Below are 23,797 nucleotides of genomic sequence, written 5' to 3'. Positions count from 1 at the left end.
AAAATTTCGTATTAAAAAGCGCCATCTATGACTGTGCATTTATAATTTTGGTTTACGCACCGGATGGTTGGTGTCTGTACTTACAGCGCCACCAATTTAAATGGTACTTCAAAATTGCTCTATCCAAAAGCACCACCTATGAGTGAAAGATACATCGATTTTTATCCGTATGTGTCGCCATCTAGTGCATTGTCAAGAAACATAAAAAAATATCCCCAAAGAGATGCCATATATTTTATAAGACTGATTCAGCTGTTTAGTAAGCTTCAGGTGCCGAGCTTGGCTAATTAAAATATTTAAAATAGTGCGACCGTAGGCAATGTTTCTAAAAGTCAAGCTTGAAAAATACTTACAAGCTTTTGTTGATACTCTTTAGTATATGTTATTTATAAGTCAGGACGATGTAATATATGTATATTTAAAATTTTATTTATTTTTAATATGTTTTTAAAACTCCTGATGACTTGTTAGCAAGCAACATAAACTTACATGCAACACACTGTTACTTAGCAGAACAATTAAAACAATTCCCTAACTTTAACATAAAAGAGACAGCTGTTTTCCAATAATGTTAAACTCAAAATATAATGTTAAAGTTTGTGAAATGATTTCTGCTAAGTTGGCAGCCTGGTCACCTGTTGAACACCTGTTATTAGTTTATCGTCTTCATTGGTCGAGTGCGGGTGTGTCGCGGCCGTCGATTTGAATTGCGTCGGCGGCATTGTTTATAAAAATCTGTTCACCAAGAAGCGTTGCGTCGCGTGTGCTTTGATTGTGTTCAAAATAAGAATTTCGTGCGCGAGTGTGTATTTTGAAATGCCGCTAAATTACAACTAATTAAAAAAGCATGAATATTGGGAAGAACGCACACAATGTTAAAATCGTGCAATAGCAAAGGTAAAAAAATAAAAGGCAAAAGCAAAGCAACAACGAAGAAAGAAGTAGACAAGTGGAAGTTCTAAAGCGGTACATGTAGCATTAGTGTCGGTAGCAGCAGCAGAGAAGCAGCGCAGCAGGCGGCGGCGTAGGCTGTAAAAATAGTTGTTTGGCTGGTTTTTGTTTGTGCATGAGGCTGCGTATCTGTTTGTACATGTGTACATGTGTTCGTGTAAGTGTGTGTGTGTTTGAAGCAACAATTTAATTGCAGACTAAAACAGTTCAATTACACACTACAGCAAATATATAATTTGATTTGAATTGCGTTTACTATTGGGTGCGTAATTAAATTTTTCAGCAGCAAATGCAATTGAGCTCGGCAAACAACAAATAAATGCACAAACAGAAAAATCACACACATACAAGCACATAGAAAGAGAAACACGCCAAGCAACAATTACAATAAAACGGTCAGTCAGTCAGCATGTGGTCAGAAGCTGTAGAAGACGAAACGCGGGCGGGGAACATAAATGGCGTAATCGTAATCTTTTTGCCCTCATTTTAATGATTTAATTAAAAGCGCAAATTGCAGCCCAGAAATTCAATTTAGCCAATAGCCTTTAGTTCTTGTTGTGTGTGTGTGGGTGCTTACGAAGAAGAAGAATATGACAGCTACTGCGACGTTGACATTGAGGTAGCAGAGGCCATGGCGTCGCATAGCATCGCTGCTTTACTAATTTGCTGACTAGTTGCTGCTGAGCTACGACTGCGGTTCCGCGCTGCATACGTGCGTCGCGTGCCTTTATTATTTATGTTACGTTGTTTTTCGTTTTGTCGCGTCACATAAAAGGTTAAATCTTTTTTCATTTATGTGCTTTATTAAGCTTTATTAAATTAATAATAAAATAAATAAATTTGATCACATTATCGCGCGCATATTTTGTTATTCGTTGTTGCTGTTGGTCTCGCTTGTTGTACGTGCAAAAGTGCAAAAATGAATGATTTAATTGTTGAAATTTCTGTGGTTGCCTATGATTGTGTGTGTATTTTGCCCTTCAGTCAATGTAGTTTATATTGCAGCAAAAGAAACAAGTGACGGACTGCAAGGAGAGGCGCACTAAACGCAAAACGCAAAATAAGTGCGAGCGTCACCTTTTTCACCTCCGCCGCCCTACCCAACAAAAGCAGCAACAATTACGCCGTCGCCGGCATTGCCACAACGGTAAAACGAGCAAAACAACACTATAAACTACAAACAAAAAAACCAAAACAACACTGCGAGAGAGAGAGGAAAAAGCGCAACGGCCACATTCCAAGCGACAGAGGCCCCCAAAGCTTAGGTCAGCCTGCCAGCAGCTGCTGTCTCGCTCGCACTTTCGCTCGGTTGCAGCATCTCAGAGTGGGTAAGTCAACTACATCAACGTCAATTTTGTGCTGCCACGTCTTCCTCTTCTTCTTGCTCTTTTTGCAGTTATTTACTTCTTCTCAGTTCGTCTTCTTTAGCCTATTGTTGTTTCTGTTATGTTACACGCCGCCTGCCAGGCCATGTGAAAAGATTTTTGCGTAGAAATTACATACACATATTGTTTCATTTTCCCATCTTTGCTTTTCTGTTGTTTCGTATTTTTGAGTTATACCCTGTAGTAGTGATTGACAGGGTATACCATGGATTGGAATATCATATTTGAATACAAATAGTTGAGTCGTTATGTGGGTGTCTTGTAGTCGATCAACTTCAACTTCAGCGTTTTCACTTATTTTTTTGTGGCGTTTTTGTTTATGGGTTTTCGCCGTCATTTGACATTGTTACCTTTTTTACCTTACCTGGCAAGAGAGCTTCCCTTCCGTCCCCCTCGTTCCCACAGGGTGTTTCTTTCAGATCATCAAAGCAGTAAAAAACATTCATGCCGGGCTGCCGCCTCAATTATGTTAATTATGAATTGGTATTGGCCCTAATGTAATAAAGACTGTAACTTGGCCAAGTAAGTGTGCTTTTGGGTAAATGGGAGCACCCTATGGATACGTGTGCGGGTAGCACAGTTACCAAGTTACTAAGATTGCCAAGGCAATTGGCACACATGTTGCATACCTAATTGGCAAGAAGCGAAACCTAATTTCGTCTCTTAATAGGGCATCGTTTAATCTTAAATTTGCAAATTCAATTACTGTACATTCGCCCTTTTAGGCAAATCACATTTTAAAACCCTTCCCCGAATAAAATCTCACAGTTGTGGGCTTACTCAGCATTGAAGTTAAATATATTATATCATGCATTCGAATCTTTTTCTATTATGTTTGTGATTGCAAAGTGTGAAATCACTTCAAAAGTTTACCAAGGCCTTTTCATTTTCATTTTATACTTGCTGTTAATAATTTTTTATTTTTGTTTTTTTTTCTGATGATCTTTTAGTAGCTAATGAACTTAGTTGAGAGAGATAGAAAGACGCCGATCTATGGCATTGAACTTGGTCATTGTTAACGTTTCATTCATTTTGTAAATTTATAATTGTTATTGACATAATGATGGGTTGAAGATGTAATTGTATTGCTTTCAAATTAAAACGTTATTAATTAAATAATTTGTTTGTTTATAAACGAATAGTATGGCAAATAATCAGGTTAAACGAGCGAATATTTAACACATATCAGATAAAATGACTCTTAAAAAAAAAAAACTTCTGCATATACATATGTATTATCAGTTATTTTTGTAGTTTTAAGATGACATCATTTAATTTAATATGAATCACACCATGTATTTTATATTCCCGTTTGCTTATATAAAACTGAATTGATATTTTAATTCTGTTGTGACGACAAAAGATTATTTCAGCTTCAACTTCATTTTATATTTATTGACTAAATTTGTTAGTAATCATTTATTAAAGCCCTGCTAAATCAGTCAAAAGCACTTTTAGAGCTTATCTAAAACAAATACATGAGCAGTGTGCGCAGTTTTCTCTTGTTTTATCCACCTACAACTGAGCGGCGTTAAAACGATTGAAAAAGTCACTTTCAATAGTTTCCAAAGCATTATTTGGATATAATTTATTGCAAAACTACAATAGATATACATAGGTAGATGCCCCACTCTGCTATTCCCCGTTGGGTCGGAGCTCTATTTTACTCAGTGAAGAATTTCGTAATTTTGGAAAACAACAACAAACAACAATGGGAAAATTGCGAGTGGCGATGGCGTTGTAAGACTCTAACAGGCAACAAAAATAACAATGATAACAACACCAACAACAACAACAACAACAACAATAACAATAATAAACGACGCGACGGTGGCAGCGGCGGCTTTTGGGGAACCGCCTTCTTAACAATGGAAAATCTCGAAAAGCCGTCGACGGAACTGCGTCCAAACAGCGTTGCACAGTTGTTGCGAGCCGGAAGATATTTCAGACAAGCTTGCAACACGGCAAGTTTCCACGGGAGGCAGAGGGAAATGAGGTGAATTGTGGTTCCGAACGTGCCTCCATGTTTAGACAGAAACAAGTTTTATAGTTTTTACGCTGGCCCGCTGGCCAGTTAGTCCATTGGTCTCACAGCTGCTCGTGTTGTTGTTCTTTTGCCGAACCGGGCCTAAGCAGCGCCCAGTAAGAGCAAAAACCAGCAAAAGCACCATCGCCAGCGCTGGCACCAGTTTCAGACCAGTCGAGGCCACTCTACGCCAGCTCCCCACCCAATGCATTTTGTGACGGGCGCTGTTGTAGTTTTGAACTAGTTGCGGCGTATCAAATCAAGTCTAACCACGAACCGACCCTCGAAACCGTTTCGTTGCCTCCTCTCATCCTCCTTGTCGTAGCGTTGCTTGTCGCACTTTTGGGTACTTTTGCACAGTTTGAAAATTAACTGGTTGTTTTGCTTGTCAGCTGCTGTATGCTGAGTCTTAGTTGCCTCACGTTCACGTTCCATCTCCCCAATTGCCCCACGTCCAAGCACAACACACAAAAAACCCTCTTCCCATTCATTTTGTATTGTTCGATGGCGCCTAGACAAGTTTATGTAAAAAGCCGAAATGCGCTTAAAGTTTTCGGCCGCCCCGTCTGGGATTGCCGCAAAGTTCTGGCCACGGGGGCATCTCTGGCGGATTACGACTGGCCAACAGAAAGCAGTCAGGCAGCCAACTAACGAATAAGCGTAAAGGCGAAGAAGATAGCTTGCCAGCCTCGCAGCCAGTCAGCCATTCAGTCAGTCAGTCAGCTAGTCGGCCAGCCAAGCATTCAGCCGCGACCGGAAGGAAGTTTATTTTGTGCAACTTAACGCTTTTCTTTTGGTCCGAGCGTGTGTCTGGCCCCAAACCCCAATATAATTGTGCCGGCAAAACGGGTTCAAAGAAAACAGTTTTTGGAACAGTGCTAACAGACAGACAAGGCTCGCTTGAATAGTGGTTTTTGGCTTAGGCATGTTGTTAAGATCCTTGCCTATAATATAAACCTTTATGCAAATAAGCATTTCTTTGAATGCAAAATAAGTTGTGCCAATTTAAATTCGTATTTGAAAACTATACAATTAGAATGCATGTTCAACATGATTAAAGAGTGGCTGGGAAAAATTAAAATGCATTTGCTCTTTGAGTTAAATGCAATCCTTGTTTTCATGCCTAAAGATTATAAAAAATAAATAAGAAATCTTCTTTGAGCGAATTTTTGTTATTATGAAATTCTCCAAAATAAATAGAATAAAATTCCATTTTTATTTCTATGAATGTATTTTTGGTTGACAACGAATTTATTTTACTATTATCAAATTCTACAAATTCAATGTGGTTATGTTCACAATGATAAAACGATCTAATCTTAGGAAACTTTGTTAATATTTTGATAAAAAGCACTAGCTTAGAGTGTTTTTTAATCTTTCACTTTTTGCAATAAACATATATAAAACATTGATCTATTCCTGAATCTATTTAGCTTATTGCGGAGCTGAGCAGGTGCACTTGCAACATCCATCGCATGTTGCGGTGTTTGCTTGTGTGTGTGTACTGTTTGGATGTATGTGTGTACGTGCAAGGACTGCCACATTTTTAGAGCTTCTATGTAAAAGGACTCTGATACGGCATGAGTTTAGGTGGCTACAAGATTGAAATGTTTACTTTGGAGAAACTTGAGCAGTTCCTTTTATAAATTGATAAATTTTTAGCGTTAATTTATTGTAGTATTAAAAAATTCTTAATACAAAAACAATATACTACATAGCTCTGAGAATGCTTAAATTGCTCTACTCGAACTGTGTGTTGCTTTAATTATTCGTTGGCTCTATCATCCACATGTATTTGCACTTTACTTGCCAGTATCTCACTCTGCTTATCGGTTTCCTCTCTTCAATAGATGGTTTCCATTACGAGTATCTGCATCTCATGGCACACAAATCAACACACCACAATCTACAAACTACTCATACAAGTATATGCACTCTTTAGGTTTTGTTGTTTTCGGTTTGTCCACTGTTTGGCAATTGTTTTGCAAGATTTTCGCCTTTCCTTACGCTGCGATTCGCCAGTATCAAATGTTTAATGGCCAAAACTGGCAACAGCTCGCAGGGATTGGCGGGTGGCTGGTGGCAGCAGTGGGGGTGTGCGTGTCTGGGCAGTGGGGGCGGCAACACAAATTGCCGGCAGGGCATCAGCTGCACACACTAAATTTTTAATCAAGCATCTAGCAACCCGTATCTGTATCCATATCCAGCAGCCAGCAGTCAGCTTGCAGCAGCTGTGATTCCGCCAGAGGAGCTGCTTCTGCTGCTGATGATGCTGCCTCTGCTGCTGCTGTTGCTGCTGCCTCTGTCGCTGCCGTTGCCGCTGCTATTGCAAGCGCAAAAAATGCAATCAACGTCAAATGCGCTTCGAAACTTTGCGCAAAATAATAGAAAAGCCATTAATTTCGCTTCTCGTCGAAGAAGATGCCATGCGAAGAACGCAGAGGAAGCCATCCGAAGGGGTGGGGGAGGTGGCAAGGCGCTTAGCGAACTTGGGCGTGGCACATGGTCAGCAAAAGGGAAAGTGTACTCAAGTAATTTTTAATTATGCGCATAATGTGCAGAAAGTTTGATGCGAACTACACTAATCCGATTATTGGCTGACTTGAATACGAATCACGTCCACATCCTGCATATTCAGTGCAAAAGCAAAGGCAGCAATCTCCATTTTCATTAATCCCCTTTCAGCAGTCGCATTAATGCCACTTCGGGTAATGTTAACTAAACTGTATTATAGTGAAGTAAAAAAACCGTAGTGCATAATGCTAAGTCCATTGCCATTTGTCGCTGACAAATTTGGACTTTGGCAAATAATAGCCTCAACTTACACTACGCAACAGCTGCCTGACTCTTCTCTACCCTATACTTAGTTACTGTACTTACCAACTTAATGGTAATTATGAAACGGTACTTAAATACTAAATTATGTACATAAATTTTACTTAAGTTGTGAGTTGAATTGGAATTCTTGCAATAACAAAAGCTCCCACGAGTTTGTGTACGTTTTAATGGGAAGTTGTTGCAATTAGTTAAAGATATTCTTTATTATACCATTGATAATATAATATTGCAGAGAATGCGTTCTCAGTGTATAATTATTTCTAGACTGTTTTTTCTTGACTTCTCTAACATTAAAGTAAGGAATTCAAAAAAAATGTTATCTAACTTTAATCAAAAATATGTTCTTAATCAAGTGTTGCGCAGTTTATACCCTTCCTTCAGCTGATCCACTGGGTATTTACCATCAACTTTTTCGGTTGCCCATGAGGCGAAGCTCAACCATTATCGTCGTGCTTATGCCCGAAAATTGCAAAAGTTCTGCGTCGCTCTAAAACCACTTTTCATTAGTAACAACCGCTAATTTCACTTAGTGGTATGCCAACATGTCGCATCAGTTGGGACTCACACATCCACATAGGGACGATAAGTTTTTAACTAAATTTGTAGTTGAAAAAAGTGTCGAATAGTTAAAGTTAATACGGTATTTCGTTTCATGTCAAATTTAAGCGCAAACTTAAATTAGGATTTAATTTAATGTAAATGCGCAATTTCTTCGTGACTTATTTGATTTGCATCTACTCAAGGAATCTGTAAACATCATTTCCAACTTATAATTGCCTATTTTACAGAAGTGTAAAAAAAAACGAACAGCAAGAAATATGAAAACTCGGTGGGTTGACGATTTATTTTTTATTTATAACTGACAACGTGGTCGAGTAGGGGACAAGGGTTTGGTTAGTTGACCGCTGGCTTCTGTTGAAAAGTTTAACCGGCGAGCAGTAATGCAATAAACAACTTTACTTTTTTTCTGTTGTTGCTGTTGTTCTTGTTGTTTAAATTGTTGTTGGACTGCATTAAACTTGTCAAATGAAGTCGCTTTTGAAGTTAGATTGCTTGCAACAAGGGCGTGACATGACCAGGGCCAATGCTTGGGGCCAGTATTTGAACTGTCCCCTGGTCCCCATGCATGAGTTTCTCCTTCGTTCTCGCTGTCTCTCATTCTCTGTTGCTCTCTCCCTCTCTTTCTCTTTCTATACCTCTGTATGCTCAGGGAGAAGTCAGAGATTAGTCAAATGCTCTGTGATGTTTTCCTGGTAAATACTGTTGAAAAGTATTTATAATTACACGCCAGGGGCGTAGACACACTGAATATGTTGAGTGTTGACCATGGATAATGTTTGGACAGTGCCTGCGGATAATTTACCATAATCTGTGAGGTCGCAATAAAAAAATGAAATTGAAAAACAAAAAAAGATTATTTATTTTATGTGTGGGACACTTATCCAATTCTTCAATAGGGAATTCTCGCCAACTTTAATTCTTGTTAAATTTCTATTTATAAAATGTATTCCGAGATCAGTGATACGAAATCCATTATTTAATCATTTAAATAATCTGTTTTCAATTAGAGCTCAATCATTCCCTAGAATGTAAATGCCTTAAACTTTGCTTCGAAACGTGTTTCATCTAGATTCAGAGATAAGATGAAATGTTTCCCTAAACTTTAACTGTGAACTTGTGCAACAACCCTCTGCATGCAAATGTATGAAGACCGTTCTGACCTGCTTTTGGGGGGACGAAGGATCCACTAAACACCATCATATTTAAGCCCCGACGGTGTCTAACAAAGCAATTAGATCCACGGATAGGCCAACACCAACAGCAACACCGTTGAGTTTGAGTTTGTTAAGTAAACGGCACTGAGCCCCGCCGTATAGTCCCGGAGGGCAGCAAATTCATTAGGCAGGCGGCATACAAACAAGGAGCGCATCCTGCGTAGGCATTTCTCCACTTGGTGTTTGTTGTTGCTGGTAACCAACTTATGGGTCACTTGCGCCAAGAAATTTCTAAAGTTTGCGCCATAGACATCAGCTTGTTCATGTTGTAGTTGAAGTTTCCTGTCTGCCTGTTAGGACTGAGATGCGTTGAGTTGAGGCGCAGCGTCGAGTAGACTAGAGTTGACTTGTGCCTTGTGTCTTGGGTCCGTGGTGAAGTGGAGGCGACTAATGAGCACGGCGCGTCGTCCTCGCACAATGCGTATAATTAAAAGCCGTCCAAGGTGTAAACTAGCAAATTGTTTGATCCCATTCACTCAGCTAACCATTCGCTCAACTTGAATGAAGGCTAACAGGCAGCTAGCTCCTTTGCCATCCTCCTGACATGCTTTTCACTTTTGTAATTCACAATTTTCCGTGTCCTTTTTTTCACGCTCACGGTGCTTGCTCAGCATAATATTGTTAAACTTTTCTTGTGCTCAGCACTTTTTGCACTTTTTTTGTATTTTTTCCTTCTGTTAGCCATGTTTTGCCTGGCGGGCACTTTTTAGTCGACGAGTTGCTCCAGTTACCAGTAACCTGATCGCAGAAACTCTCAAATCCGGATATTCTTAGCATGTCGAATTTGACATGCGCTTCAAAAAAGTGCTGAGCAGTTTATGTTTAATGGTAATCCTGTTGTAATGTCTGCAAGAACCTGAAAAGAAAAAACTTGTAAGTGGCTCTGAAATCTGAACTGTTGATAAACAATGTTATAACATTGCTAAAAATATCACAACCAAATTTTTGCCTCAAAAGTAATAAGAGTTAGGTAGTTATAAATTGCCACATTAACTTAAATAGACAACCTGAAATGTCACAATTTAAAGTACGATAAATTATGTTTCAATGATTCGTAAATCCACAATTGATTACTCTAATAGAGAACAAATGTTCTCAGATTGAAGACAAATTACTCTTAAGCGAGAATTTGTAGCTTGATTTGCGTACACAAGGATTTTGGACTACCCTTCTTTGCCCTATGTAATAGCACACCTTGTGTACACTTTGCACACTGGATGGCTAATTGGATATGCTCTCAAGCATGCCTCAGTTCTGCTTTGCAGTGCTAATCAGCAGGATAATGTTTCCTTGTCGTTAAACTGCAAAGCGGGTCTACTGACTGCTGCTGATGATGACAACTCTCTTGCCGTTACTGTGACTGTTGCATTTCAGAGGCCTAATTAAAAGTTGTGTCAAAGTATTTGGCTGGTGGAAGGCAGCCCCCAGGTGGACACGCTGACTGCTGGTGTGGCAACCCCATTTGCATCAACTTTCTATAGCACCACTTTCACTGGATGTCCCAAAGAATACTTATTCTTGTTCTGCATTAGCATCGCTTGCGAAACCCGTTTGTGGCTTTGGTGACCAGTCACCATCTCGCAATCTGTCTCTTCTCTTTTCTAGATCATCGTACTCTTTCGCTCACGCTGCTCGTGCTGCTTTTTATGGTAATGAGCTGAGAGAGAAAAACAAGACGGGGAGAGGCGTTTGATTATTGCTTCTGCTGCTGCTGCTGCTGTTAACCACAAAAGCAAATAAAACAGTTGACTGACATTGGGCCATCAGTTTCTTGTCTCCGTTTTCATATTTCTTTCGTTTCAATTGACCTTATTCGCAGGTGTCTACACATTCTTCAGCATTCTATGCCTGACTTGGCATTATCATCGCAATACCCGCATGTACATGTATTTATATAAAATAGAACCCTCTTATGTATTCAGCGAAGTAAAAGCAATTGCAGATTTCAACAACATACATATATTTATTTTTTCATCTACTTTTACTTCAGCTCGATGCATCTAAAGTATTTCGATTCATGTAAATGACAGCTAAGTTCGGTTGCTTTGCATCGCATATCCAAATTATATAGCAAGCATACACTTCTCCCATACATACATGAGTTAACAAGTAGGGGGAGGCAAATGGGGGTTATGCTGTAACTGGGCACCTTGCATGCAACAGCAAAAATATGGAGTATCTTTTTTTCTTTTTCATTTTATATTGATTTGTTACATTTTTTACACTAGAACATTTGGGGGAATGAAATAATCGAAGGACAATAAAAAGCTGCATTCAAGGCATCATTTAACAAGCATTTAGAGTCACTCAATTTCATGGTCATATTTTGTTATTATTTTTAATATACGCACAACTATTGATTTTATTTATGCATAGCATACTCTAGAAAATATGCAGGTAGTGTATACTTTCGTAAATTGTCTGGAATGGTTAAAATTTGCATTTATTTATTTGGTTAACGTGATGTATGTGTATTCAATAATCCCCAGACTTATCTATCTTAATAGAAAGCTTAAATGTTTGCTGATTATTAAAGATTACAAATATTCTATTTTATATAACATCTACAACTATGTATTATGTATTGAACTGCAGGGTATTTTATGGTTTACCATTCGCTGATCCATCTTTCACTCGTAGTGTTAAATGTTGCACGCATTGATGACGAATGACCACGGAAAATGATGAATGTTTAATGGGCCAATGGGACAGGGAACATGTTGTGGGATAAATGTGTCCGGGCAGTGACAGAAGAGCGGTTGATGTGAATAATAAAGCATCACATCACATGTGTGTGTATGAATGTCAGCGTGTGTTGGTTCGTTTTCAACAAAAATATGAATTGTAAAATAGTGACGTATTTGCTGGGTGTTCTATTATGATTTATGTTTAACGACTTTTCACTGCCATTCGTAAAAAATATGAAAATGCAGATTGATTTGACAATGGAGAGCTGACGATAAACATGCTACACTGAAATCTGGGATACCCTTGAAATAAGTTTGATTTAAAAAATATGAATATTATATACTAAATCCTCAATGCTTGTTGCTTTCATATATTAAAATTAATGGCAAAGTAAAGTAAGTATATACGATCATAAAGAAAATATGAGATTCATTTTCAAATCAAAGTTAATCGAAATCAGATGCAGCAATTAATAATTGTATCAACCTTTATGAAAATTTATGAATATTTGTAGCACAACTTCAAAATATTTCTCAGATGAAAATATAAATATTTCTGGTGATTACGGCTTTTGCACTTTCGTTGGCAGCCCATAAACCTACATACGAATGTGTGTGTATATACATATATACGAATATATAGTGTACACAGACTATTGCAAATATGCGCTCATAAATATCGCACGCACATACAAAAGCAAAAACTCACTACGAGTATGTGAACTTCATTGAGCGCCAGTTAATGGTTGAAGCCGAGAAATTGAGTGGTGTCTGTGAGGGGAGGAGCAGGGCGTCTGTGTGTTTTTCTCTTTATTTTTTCCACAGACAGACGCAAACTGAGGAAAAGCGACAACGTCGTCGTCGTCGTCGTCGACGCTGTCGTATCTGTCGAATGATGTCATGTTCGCTCAATGTCTTTTTTTCTTTCTCACTCTCCCTCAGTGACGCCTTTTCCCATTCTTTCACTTAGTGTCTGCCTCCTGTTGCTGTTTTTTGTCTATTTCTTTAAGCCAACAGTTGGGTGGCGTTGGGACATTTATAAATCAGTTACCAAGGCGCTGATGCTGCAATAAAAGGTGCGATTTATCATAATAGCAAAGGGGGGAAACAAACCAAGTGGGGCAAGAGGACTGACGCAGAGCTTCTGCATTTTCTCGAGAGACTATCATTCGATTCATAGCAATTCCCCAGCATTGCAGTGTACATTTATACATTTCGCAATGCTCCTTATACGCAATGTCTGCCGTGAATCCATCGAATTCATTTTTGCCATTTTCCGCATTTTTCACAAATCTGTTTTGCGCGCAGACACACACACATAGACACACACTCAAAGGAAGAGAGAAACACACTTCCACATTGTGGAGATATATCGTCAGTATGTGAAGTTATCTGAGGCAGCCGCCAGTCGCCAGTTCATATTGATTACAACAAATTTTCCGTCGCCGTTTTGTCGTTGAAGTTGTCGTCATTGGTAAGCTCGTGCTGCTGCTTAAGCTGGAGGTGAAGCTCAATTGGAAAAATCATGCTACATGTAACTGATATTTAGTTTTTCTTGTTAACTTTTTTTTTTTGACTTGCTATTTGCAGTGATTATGTCATTCAATAGGGGGATTGTCAGACTTTTTAAAGGTGAAGTAATGATCGCTAGAGTTGCCAAAGAGGTTTGTCTATAAAATGAAAATTATATTTCCCAATAAAATGCTTTGTTATACCAACAATCAAAAGCCTGCAAGGTATCTTAATATCGTTAAAGCTGACTAAGCTAACTAACAGTGTTTTTACATATTTCAGATGCATTTTAATATTCACTTTAATTGCAAAATAAAGTGTCATTAGTTTATTCTGTTTCTTTATTATTATAGAAATCACTTGTTTCCACACGCTTGGCGTTTTTATCATCACGTTAGCATCTCTAATCGAAGTCTGTCTACAGTTGTAGTTTTACATTCATCGTGTATTGCTTCTTCTGGTTTCTAAATGCGCAGATTTCTTTCTGCCTTTTGCACTTTTTATACTTTTGCTTCACTATGGTGAGCCACCTTCTACTATATAGTAAGTCTACCCAACCAATGCCCCTCCCCCCTCAACAGAAACCGTTCAACTCGCTTGACATTTAGTGCCGGCTGCTGATTTTGCTCCCGCATTCCCGCTTCCCGTTCTGTTACTCTTAAGCTTCAGGCTGAATCTTTAGCACAGACGTCTCTGACTCTGACTCTGACTTGAACTGGCTGTTGGCTCTTGGCTGTTGGGATGTCGGTTGGGTTGTGTGTTGTCTGTTGTTCGGCTGCTGGCTGCTGTTGCTGCCTTGATGGTTGGAATTTCGTTGAACCGGTTTATGTATGTGGTTTTCAGTTGTTGCTATTGTTGCTGCTGACTGGCGTCTGGTAACTGGCTCCACCAAAATATTCGTACACTCATACGTTTCTCTCTCTCTCACTCTCTCTCTCTCTCTCTGGGTGAGTGTGTGGGTAAGTGTGTGTAAAAGTGCTTTGTGCGGGGCTTGGCTAACCGACTGGCCAAGCCACACAAATAAACATGGACACATTCAGAGACAGAGGAAAGAACAGACAGACGGACGCAGAAATCGCGCATATTTGTCGTTGCGGATTATTTCATAGCAGAGTTCTACGCTCCAACTCTGAATACAGTAAATCCATGTATGTGAGAGTGTGTGCCTGTGTATGTGTTTGTGGCTTGTTTGTTGTGATAGTTGTTGCTGTTGTTCCAGCTGTATGTCTGTCCGTCTGTCTGCTGTTGCATAGCTTTTGCCATCTTTGGCTTTTTCGCTGTTAATTTACATAGCAAACATTTTTTCTTTCGTTTTACATTTTTTTGCGCATTTCCAATTCCCGTAGATTATGGATTTGTGAATTGAATATGCGAATCTACTATATAATATTGATTGAAGTTTTAGTGGTAATCTTAGTAAATACAATACTATACAAAAATTATTTTATTAACAGTAATAAATAATACACATGAGTTGTCAAATGATATAAAAATCCAATGGTTCGCTTCCGAAGCAAATTAAATTACAAGATGATATGTTGGAATGCTTTAAAATAACATTTACATCTGCTCTGCCATTTGTTTTGCTTATCTTTGATGATGATTGCCTTTGTGATATTTCAGTTTCAATATGACTTGATTAACCGCATTGTAAATTAACAAGAGACAATTGTCGACATTGGGCAGATATCAAAAACAATGCACCACGAAGAGATAATCGAACTGTCACCGCATGAATATTAACCACATTTCGCATATTTGCCTCAGTGCATTAAGTGGCCATCGGCTAGGGTGGCACAATGTTTAAAGTGACAACAAGGGGCCCGGCAAAATGTGAGTTCAGTGGTGGCCGATAGCCCAGAGAGCTCTATCAGAGCATCAGATGCATTTGCCATCATGTTTGTATACGCTATAAAAGTAGAGGAGAGCAAAGCGGGCATGTTGTATTTATGAAATAGATGTAGAATTATACTCTAATACGAAACTTAATATCTTCAGCAAAAATTGTCTACGGGGTAACTGAAATGCAGTTGAATCGCTCCCCCTATTTTGCAGGGTTTCCATCATTATCATCATTATCAATTTGCATAGAAATTCGTGCCAATAACGTGTGTCATATGTATGTGTATGGAAGTATTCGTGTGAGTTTGGACGTGTGCTGTTATATAGAAGTTTGACAGACTTCAAAAAACCAATAGCATTTAGCTATTTTGCTGGTTGCAAGCAGAATTCCATTTTGGTTCTCAATTTGTGGCATGCAACTACGGAGGGTTTTGCACCAGAATTATTTGATTTAAAATCTTTATAAGCTGATTATAAACGTTTTTGCGGCAAGTCTTTAAACACTTTATGAAATAAAGTACGCTAAATGTGTCAAAATAAGATGAAAATTCATAAATTGAAATTTGAAATATGCTTTGTATTAAATTTTATACCATGCAATTCTTAACAATTGTGAAGAAACCACACTTGAATAATTCATCTGCAAGAATAACACACACAAACACAAACACAAACAATAAATTATTAAAATGTTAGCTTAGTTTTGGGTAAAACTTGTGTAAAATTGCATTTGAATAATTATGAATAATTGTTGTGGTCATGACAGAGAGCTTACGGTAGAACTTTTCAACGACTTTCGGGATGCCACATAATTTATGCATTTATAAACTTTTGATTTATTTAATTTATTCACCTTTCGAGCAGAACTTCCTGCATAAATTTCAATAAGTAATGACTACTAAATACACACATAAATATAAATCTCAAGCGGGGTAATAACAATTTGTACGAGCAAAATGTCAAATGACAATTTTCTACTTCATCAATGAACCGTAATTGTCATTAATTGTGTTTGCTGCTTCTGCATAACAAAAGGCGGGGTGGTGGCAAATTTAAACATAAATTTAGCAATTGCTCGACATTTGCGATAGAAAGAGAGAGAGAGAGAGAGAGAGAGAGAGAGAGAGAGAGAGAGAGCAAGAGAAAGAGAGAGACTTGAAAGTTTGGCAGCAACTTTTTTGGCATAATATATTTGTATTGTGTAAAATGTTCAAGGTTGAATAAGTTTTGTATTTATTGTGTGTGCAATTTGAATGGAAATTAAACAGCAAACAGCAGCAGACGGCAATAGCAGCAATGAATGGCGCAAATAAACATTTCAACGACAGCAACAACAACACCAAAAACACTACCATGTACTCTACTGAATTTGTTGCCTCTTGGCCAAAATCAAATTGCCAAATTACGGCCGCTGTTACGACAGCCTGCCTGTAAACTTTGTTTTCTGTTTGTGCTGTGTGGCACAGCAAATGAATAATTTGCCATCATTGATAAACGAAATCAATGTCCCTCCAACCCCAAAACTGATGGCCACAGAACTGCGCTGAACTGAACCAAACTGAACTTAACTTGTCCAAAATGGCAACATCTGCAACATTGCTGGAGCCACCTCTGGGTAACTCGCTGTGTGTGGAGCAACTGTTGTGGGGCCAACTTGTTATTGAATTAAAGTGACTTGATTTACGGCGAGTTTCGGTCAAAAGCTCTTAATAGCATTTGCTGGCGGGACTGCTAGCTATTTGCTGCTGTTCACCACCCTGAATTGTCGGCTTGTTTAGCGGCCCGAAAATGGGTTCGGTTATGGTCAACGGGTCGTATTCGCAATAATATCACGCATACGCCTTGTTGATAATTCTGATAAACGACAAGTGCAGTAAGTTTCTCTTGTGTGCCCGCTTTTGTTAACCTCTCTTGTTTATTCTAACATTTCAATTAGTCGATTTAACCATTGCATTATAGAACACGCAAATATTGTCTCTTTAACTTTTTGTTGTTTTCTTCAAGCTGTTGTGTGTCTTTAAGTTTGTGTCATGTAGCGGACATTAATGGGAATATTTAAAAAGCACACATCGTACATTTAATTGCCAGTATAGTGTGGCTCAGTGTTGTTCTCATTATTGTTGATGCTGTCGTCGCTCTACTATGGCTAATTGTGCTGTGCTGCCGCTAAGCCACTAACTGAACCACCCAAAATGACGACAGATAACGTTAATAATTTATGCATGTTGTGTGTTGCAAGTAGGTACGCACGCACGCCCACCCACAGATACAGATAGTTGCCATGATTAGCCACGCCCACACACACATACACAGATATATACACACAGAGGCACACACACAACACGCCCCAATGCTCAACATGGCCGCATATAATTTAATTAAAATGAAATCTCGCACGGGCGCTGAACTGCAAACTGCGAATGCAAATTATTATTAATTACAGCAGAGCGACGACAGCAGAGCAACAAACGACGACAAATGTTTATATGAGACATATGCATACACGAGTGTATGTGAGCGTGTGTAGTCTAGTGTGTGGTGTGTGAACTGGGTGTGTGTGTAATGGATGTGTGTAAGCCCGAAGTCATAATGTCGCCAGCTGTCGCCAGTTCATTGCAACAGAGCAAGCTGTAGGTGATGTGTCCATTTCTTGTTTGTTTCTCATGTTTGTTTGCTTGACTCCTTGTCTCTGTCCCTCTTTCTGTACGTCTGCTTGTGTCTGCATGTATGTACTTGCTAAACGATATTAAAAGAATTTCAAGTACATTTCTCTTACGACCCTTGGCCCCTTACGAGCTGTTTGTCTGTCCATTAGCATGGCTTCGCAGTCTTCCGTCGCTACTCTGCCATTTTTCACCTGCTCGCCACATGTTTGCTAACTGTAACCAAAATAAAACTGAAAATTAACTCTCTATAATGGCACTCCAGTGGCTCTCAATCAATTAACATTTAACTGACAATGTAAGTTAGTTGGTCGTTTTCCATTTAATTAGCCCAAATTGAATTTAAAAATGAAAATTGAAATTGTCCAATTATTTGAAACTAATTGCAAATTGCAAAATAAAATTGAAACAATACTATAAATCTATCTATATATTATTTCTGGCTACTAATCAATTTTAATTAAAGCTAATGAGGTTTTTGATCTAATAAAGATTCGTTTTAGTTGGAATGTGAATGAGCAACTAATTTATTGTAATGCATACGTAGCTTTGCTTTTCTGATTCTACAATGTTTGGTAAACTTATTCGATGCCTTTACCTGCAAATGAAACTCCAGTCGGTGTGCTGACAGCAAAGAGGAAACGCTAAGCTCACTTAATGCTTGAATAGTTGTGTGTAAAGTAGGAACTTTGCGAATTTCTTGGATAAAATGTCAACTCTACAAAATGCAAAACACATCGAAATATTTGCGAAAATGAAATCTGCAATGACTGTGACGCATTTAACTGTCAGTTTGTCTTAGTCAAAGGCACCAAAAGGATATATTCGAGGTAATGCTAGTTGTATTTGTATGTAAGTGTGTGTGTGGGCCCTAACGCTCACCGTGCTCACTTTTAGTCTATCTGTCTCGCTCTGGCAATAAAAAAGCAAACGATCCAACGACGAGCAACACAAAACGCAACGCGCGTAAAATAAACAAATTTCCGCAGACGACACTCAACTATGCAAACAGTAATTGGAGCAGCTTTTATGCGCGATCCGAGGAGCAGCAAGAAGCAGCTGTCAGTTGGAGATGAAGGTGCAGATGATGGTGGATATATGTGGTGGTGAAGGAGTGAGTGGGGAAGGGGGAGGTGATGGCGGTTTCCTGCCACACAGGTAGATAGACAGCAGTGTAAACGATGGCAAACCATGGCCAAAAACCAAACTGAAGCTCAAATTCACCGAAAATGATACTCACACCCGGAATACCTTCAGCCTGGTATCCTCGCAGCCAGGACTCGCAGGATTCGTGTAACGGAAGACGAAGCAAACAGACACTCTTTTACGTACATCGAGAGAAAAGAGTGAAAGACACGAGAAATTGTTTCTGCAAATGCAATATTGTAATGCCTGTAATGTTGGTAATGGTATTAATGTATGCATATGTTTCACACAGGATGCAACAGTAATAGTAAAAGCAGCACGAGACAGGCAGGCGAAGACAGCATTTTGTATGCGGAAAATTATACGGGAAAAAACCAGACACAAGACCGTAGAAATCACACGCTGTCAAGGCAAAGAGAACTAAAAAAAATAATATGCAGATACTGAGAGAATGTTTCTCTTTTTATGCCAACCTGTGAAATTTTCCCAATTCCCTTTAGGAAACACTCGCTCGCTCTGGCATGACTTCTGATATGTGAGATGCCAGACCAAATATGATGATTACAGGAACTTGACGTTCAATGAATGAATTCTTCTCGACGTGAACTCCAATTGAAATTGTAAAGAAGAATGCAAATGAGAGAGAGCTAGGAATAAGTGAAAAATATTTTCGAAAATGAAAGACGCAAAGATGCGATATGCTTCGAAATCGGCCTTATAAGCAGCTCTGGTGAAAAGGTTAAACTGGAAACTGGAGCACTAGTAAATGCAATTATCGGAATCAGTTTTGGATTTACTAACTTAACAAACTGTTGAAGTGATGAATTAGGGCTGTAATTGAATGAAATTGCATCGGGCAATGGAGAACTTGAGAAGCATTGTACGATAGGCAGCGGCAAAGAGGGAATGCGAGTTCTTCAATCAACGAACTGTGGACTGTGGGGTCGACATTACAGTTCCTCATTTAACTCTGGACTCGACTCAAAATGTAAGCCAGAGAAATGTTGAGTTCTCGAAGTGAAACATGTTGTCTGCTTGTGTGCAATGTTACCAAGCCCTTATCTAAGCAATGTCCTGTGTCCAGTGGCCAGGTGTCCTGCGGTCTGTGGGTGGGTTGGTTGGCCTTAGGGCCGATAGTTTATGTTGTTATTGTTAGAGGTTAGATGCTGCTAGTTGGCCTGTTTATTGTTGGCAACAATGCGTTGACAGGCGTCACCTTGAACCCTTGGCAACAAGCAACTAACAAGCTGCTGATGAGCAGCTCGTATGTGTATAATGTAGGAGGATGTGTGTGTGTGTGTGTGGACCTCTCTATGTTGCACATCAATGAAATTGCTTGCCTCGACTGGAGGAATACTGGGATGGGGGCTCTGTTTGCCAGCACACAACACTGAAGGGCTTTTAGGTGTTTGTTGCGTTCCTTTATCGAGCTGATGTTCACTTTTTTTGTGTTGTCAAACATCCCTCGCTCCTTGGTTGGTTGTGCGTGGAACTATTGCTTATTGCCAATAACTCAGCTCATCTTCAGCCAACGCAACGAACATGCCAAAATTGTGCCTAGGAATTGTTAATTTCCAGCTGCAGCTGAGAAAATCTGTGCCAACGATTATGGTCACATTATTAAAGCCTTGTCAGTGGCAGTAGCATGAGCGACAGCAGCAACGTCGTCAGCGGTGGCACGTGGCGCAAATTGTGGCATAAAACGCCAGCAAAGACACCTGCTTGACTGTTCTGCATATTAATAAGTTGGCTGGCCGACGCGGCTGCCATAATAAATATTATCCAGAGCTGGGTTTCTGGCCCACGGCCAGACCAAGTACCAGACCAGGACTCGGCGGATTCAACCAGGCGAGAGCTAGTTAGTTTTCTGCTTCAAAGCGGCTGTATGAATACATTACGTATACGTCGTGATGGCGGCGTAACTCTTTAAGTATAATTTAAAATGCTTTAAGCTTTATTCGCGAAAGTTTATGAAACTTGCATTATAAGCAAGGCCATTAAAGAAACGCTGAAATCTTGCGTAAAGTCATATTTTCCAACTTTATTCAAACTCATCATTTATTAATCATCTTCTACGTCTGAGCAGGCTGTCAAGACTAATTAAAACAACAAATATTAAAGAATGACAATTCAATCCTCTAAAAACTATTTCACTTAGCTTTATTGCATTTCAAAGTCATTGTTTATTGATACAAAACTCTTTTGACGTAAGGTGTTTGTTGGCTAAGTGGATGAGAATAGTTTAAAAAGCCTTCAAGCAAGGGGTAAATAGTCTGACACCTATTTCATGGCCTGGTTGTCGTCTGGCGACTGCTTGTCTGGTTGTCTATCTGCTCGACTCTCCTCTGTCTCGCCTGTCTGTCTAACTGCATTGTCGCATTGCTGCAGTAGGAAATGTTTTTTCTTCTATTTAATTTTTTTTTCGTAAATTTTATTTGAAAACCTTGACGACACCGAATGCTGACGCCAAGGATCCGGTAACGACTGTAGCCAGTTGCCAAATTTACTTCAATTTTTTATTTGCCGCCATGGCACGTGAAGCGTGCTAAATTTTCCACACGCATTCCTCGTTGGTCTCCAAGCCATCCTGCACTCCATTGCCATTGCCAGGCCGTCTGGCGTTTTGCCAAAAAACTGTCAAAGCAACACGAGACATGGAAACAGTCCCAGTTCCCATGCTCGTGTTTGTGCCCGTGCCCATTTGGAAGTCAGTCCGACTATTTCGGGCGGAGGAGAATCTGGGGGTCATGTGTGAATGCCTGGAGTGAAGAGTAACACTCGAACTACAGTTGGCAATGAAAATTCTATACAAATGAAAATGCAATTCACACGAATGGACTTTTTGTTTGGGCCTCTGTAACGATTGAAGTGAGAAGGGGGAATTGGTTGGACGTGGACGTCGACGTGGTGGACGTGGGTCTGCTTCGACGTGGACATGGACATGGCTGTGGATGTGGAGTGATAAACGTGGACAAGCGCCACAGATTGAATTAGTTTGTCGTTTTCTGTTTTCTGTTTTGGCATACATTCTCATACACTTATACAATCATATACTCGCATAGTCGTCTGCTCGTCTACTCGTTTATATTCGCATATAAAGTGAAGTGCTGTGATTTTTATACTCGTTTTGGGCCACACACAAAAATGTCATACTTCAGTTCGTTGGACGCTGTCAAATGCACATTGCTAAAAGTACTCTTCGTACTCTTCCGGCTCCCCCCCTTCCCCATTGGAGTGTGCATAAATCTTTTGTTCCAATAAAAAGGGCGTCAATCTCATATGGATTTTTTTTATTGACATAATGCTTCTGCCATTCCACTGATTGTATATTGAATGCTGTAGTCCAAAGTCATCTCACATCACATTTGTACCATATAAATTGAATTTGAAGCATATAAAGAACAGACTGAACATACTCCAAAGCGTACAAATGTTCAAAAGCAATTTATTTTACTTGCGAAATACAGCAAGTGTAGTAAAGTAAAATTTGAATTTTCTGTTCCTTGCAAGATGTGTGTTTATTTGATTATTGTACTGAGTATTTTTTTACTTTGAGTAAAAGCATTCAATAAGTAAATTATGTTATATTAGAGTTCCATGATACTGTTGTTATTCAATTACTATTTATATATAGTATAGTACTCTATTAAATGTTGAAATAGGATATATCAGTGTCATTCGCTCTTCGCTATTCCATCTAATTGTTAGGCGAACATTGAGTATGGTTGTAAATTTAATTAAAAATTCAGCTGGATGCAAATGTCAATAGTTTATTAACATGTTGTTGATTCTATTTACAATTACGTTGCGTTAAATGATTTATTATTCAATTCGCTTTTGTTTGGCGACCAATCAGGAAACGTTAATCTGAATTCGGTTATTCTGTCGAAACCACTCTCCACAACAATTTTCTCATAAATTAGGTAAACCAAAAACTAATTTGGCAGACGCGGTGGTATTTTTGATTACAAAGGCTCATTTGCCTATCATTGGCCTGGGCAACCAAGCCGTAATTATTTAAAACAATCTGCATACGAGTGTGAGTGTGTGGGCGCAATCACAAATAACAAGTGACGTTTGAATGTTTGTTCAACCGACTGAATGTACAGCGTAAATATGGGGAGGCGTTTTACGGGGCGTATGCGTAATATGTTAATTTTCATATTCATGCAATTATTCTTGGAAGAGGAACTCACTCACACTGCCATGCATTTGGGATCATGTTGAATAATTATTTGCATTCGATTTACCAGAAGTTGAGTGGGAAACATTGTGCTAAAGAAGAAACAGTGTGGGCGAGGACAACAGACAAGCAAAGGGCAGCATACATACTCACGACTATGTAATTGTATTTGTGTTCGTCTATGGGAATGTGAATGTGTTTTACGTGTTGGTCAAGCGCATGACACTGAAAATTTTCATAAATATTCAAAATGCATAACATATCACAACAATTTGCAAGCTTGTGTGCGTGACTCGCTTTGTGTGTGTGAGTGTGCGCGCAAGTGTGAGTGTGTGAGTGTGTGTTTGGACAGGCACGAAAAAGTGAATGACGTCGACGTTGATGTCTTGTCTGGGTTCTGCCTCGCAAAAAGTCTGATAATGTGTGAGTATGTTGTATATATTCATTGTATTAAAAAACATGTGTTCGTTTACAAGAGTAAAGCCGACTTGTAAATACTTTCGGATACTTTCACTCAGATAAGAAATAAAGAAGCTTAGTCGTATCGAAAAACGAATTGTTCTTATTGCTTATCTCCAATAATTATAGTCGACTATTGCAATGTACACAAATTGACCATAGCGAATACTCCCATTATGCCAGTCATTATGGGAACAGGGTGCTGAAATGCCAGGACTATTCTTCATTCAACGACTGCAATGCAAGTGATGGTCCATACGGTGCACCCTCGATCCTGCTGCATCTCCTGTGCTGGGTCATTTTCCTCCCATCGTGAGCTGAGTGATGTGC

At 39.1% G+C, this 23,797-nt stretch overlaps 1 protein-coding gene across 2 annotated transcripts in view; it reads left to right on the top strand.

Moving 5' to 3' along the window:
* The first annotated feature begins 668 nt into the window (after nt 1-668).
* LOC132785085 (cadherin-87A) overlaps nt 669-23,797 on the top strand; it is a 54,383-nt gene continuing 31,254 nt past the window's right edge. The window contains exons 1-2 of one of the 2 annotated variants that reach the window (XM_060791067.1): nt 669-897; nt 1,957-2,279. The gene's annotated coding sequence lies outside the window, so the exon portion shown is untranslated. Of the gene's footprint in view, nt 898-1,935; nt 2,280-23,797 lie in introns of those variants that run through there. The other variant, XM_060791068.1, reaches the window with a different exon arrangement.

The sequence above is a fragment of the Drosophila nasuta genome, chromosome 2R (assembly GCF_023558535.2).
Source record: "Drosophila nasuta strain 15112-1781.00 chromosome 2R, ASM2355853v1, whole genome shotgun sequence".
NCBI classification, from domain to species: domain Eukaryota; kingdom Metazoa; phylum Arthropoda; class Insecta; order Diptera; family Drosophilidae; genus Drosophila; species Drosophila nasuta.
Note: the sequence above shows the minus strand (reverse complement) of the source record. Positions and strands in the feature narration are given on the sequence as shown.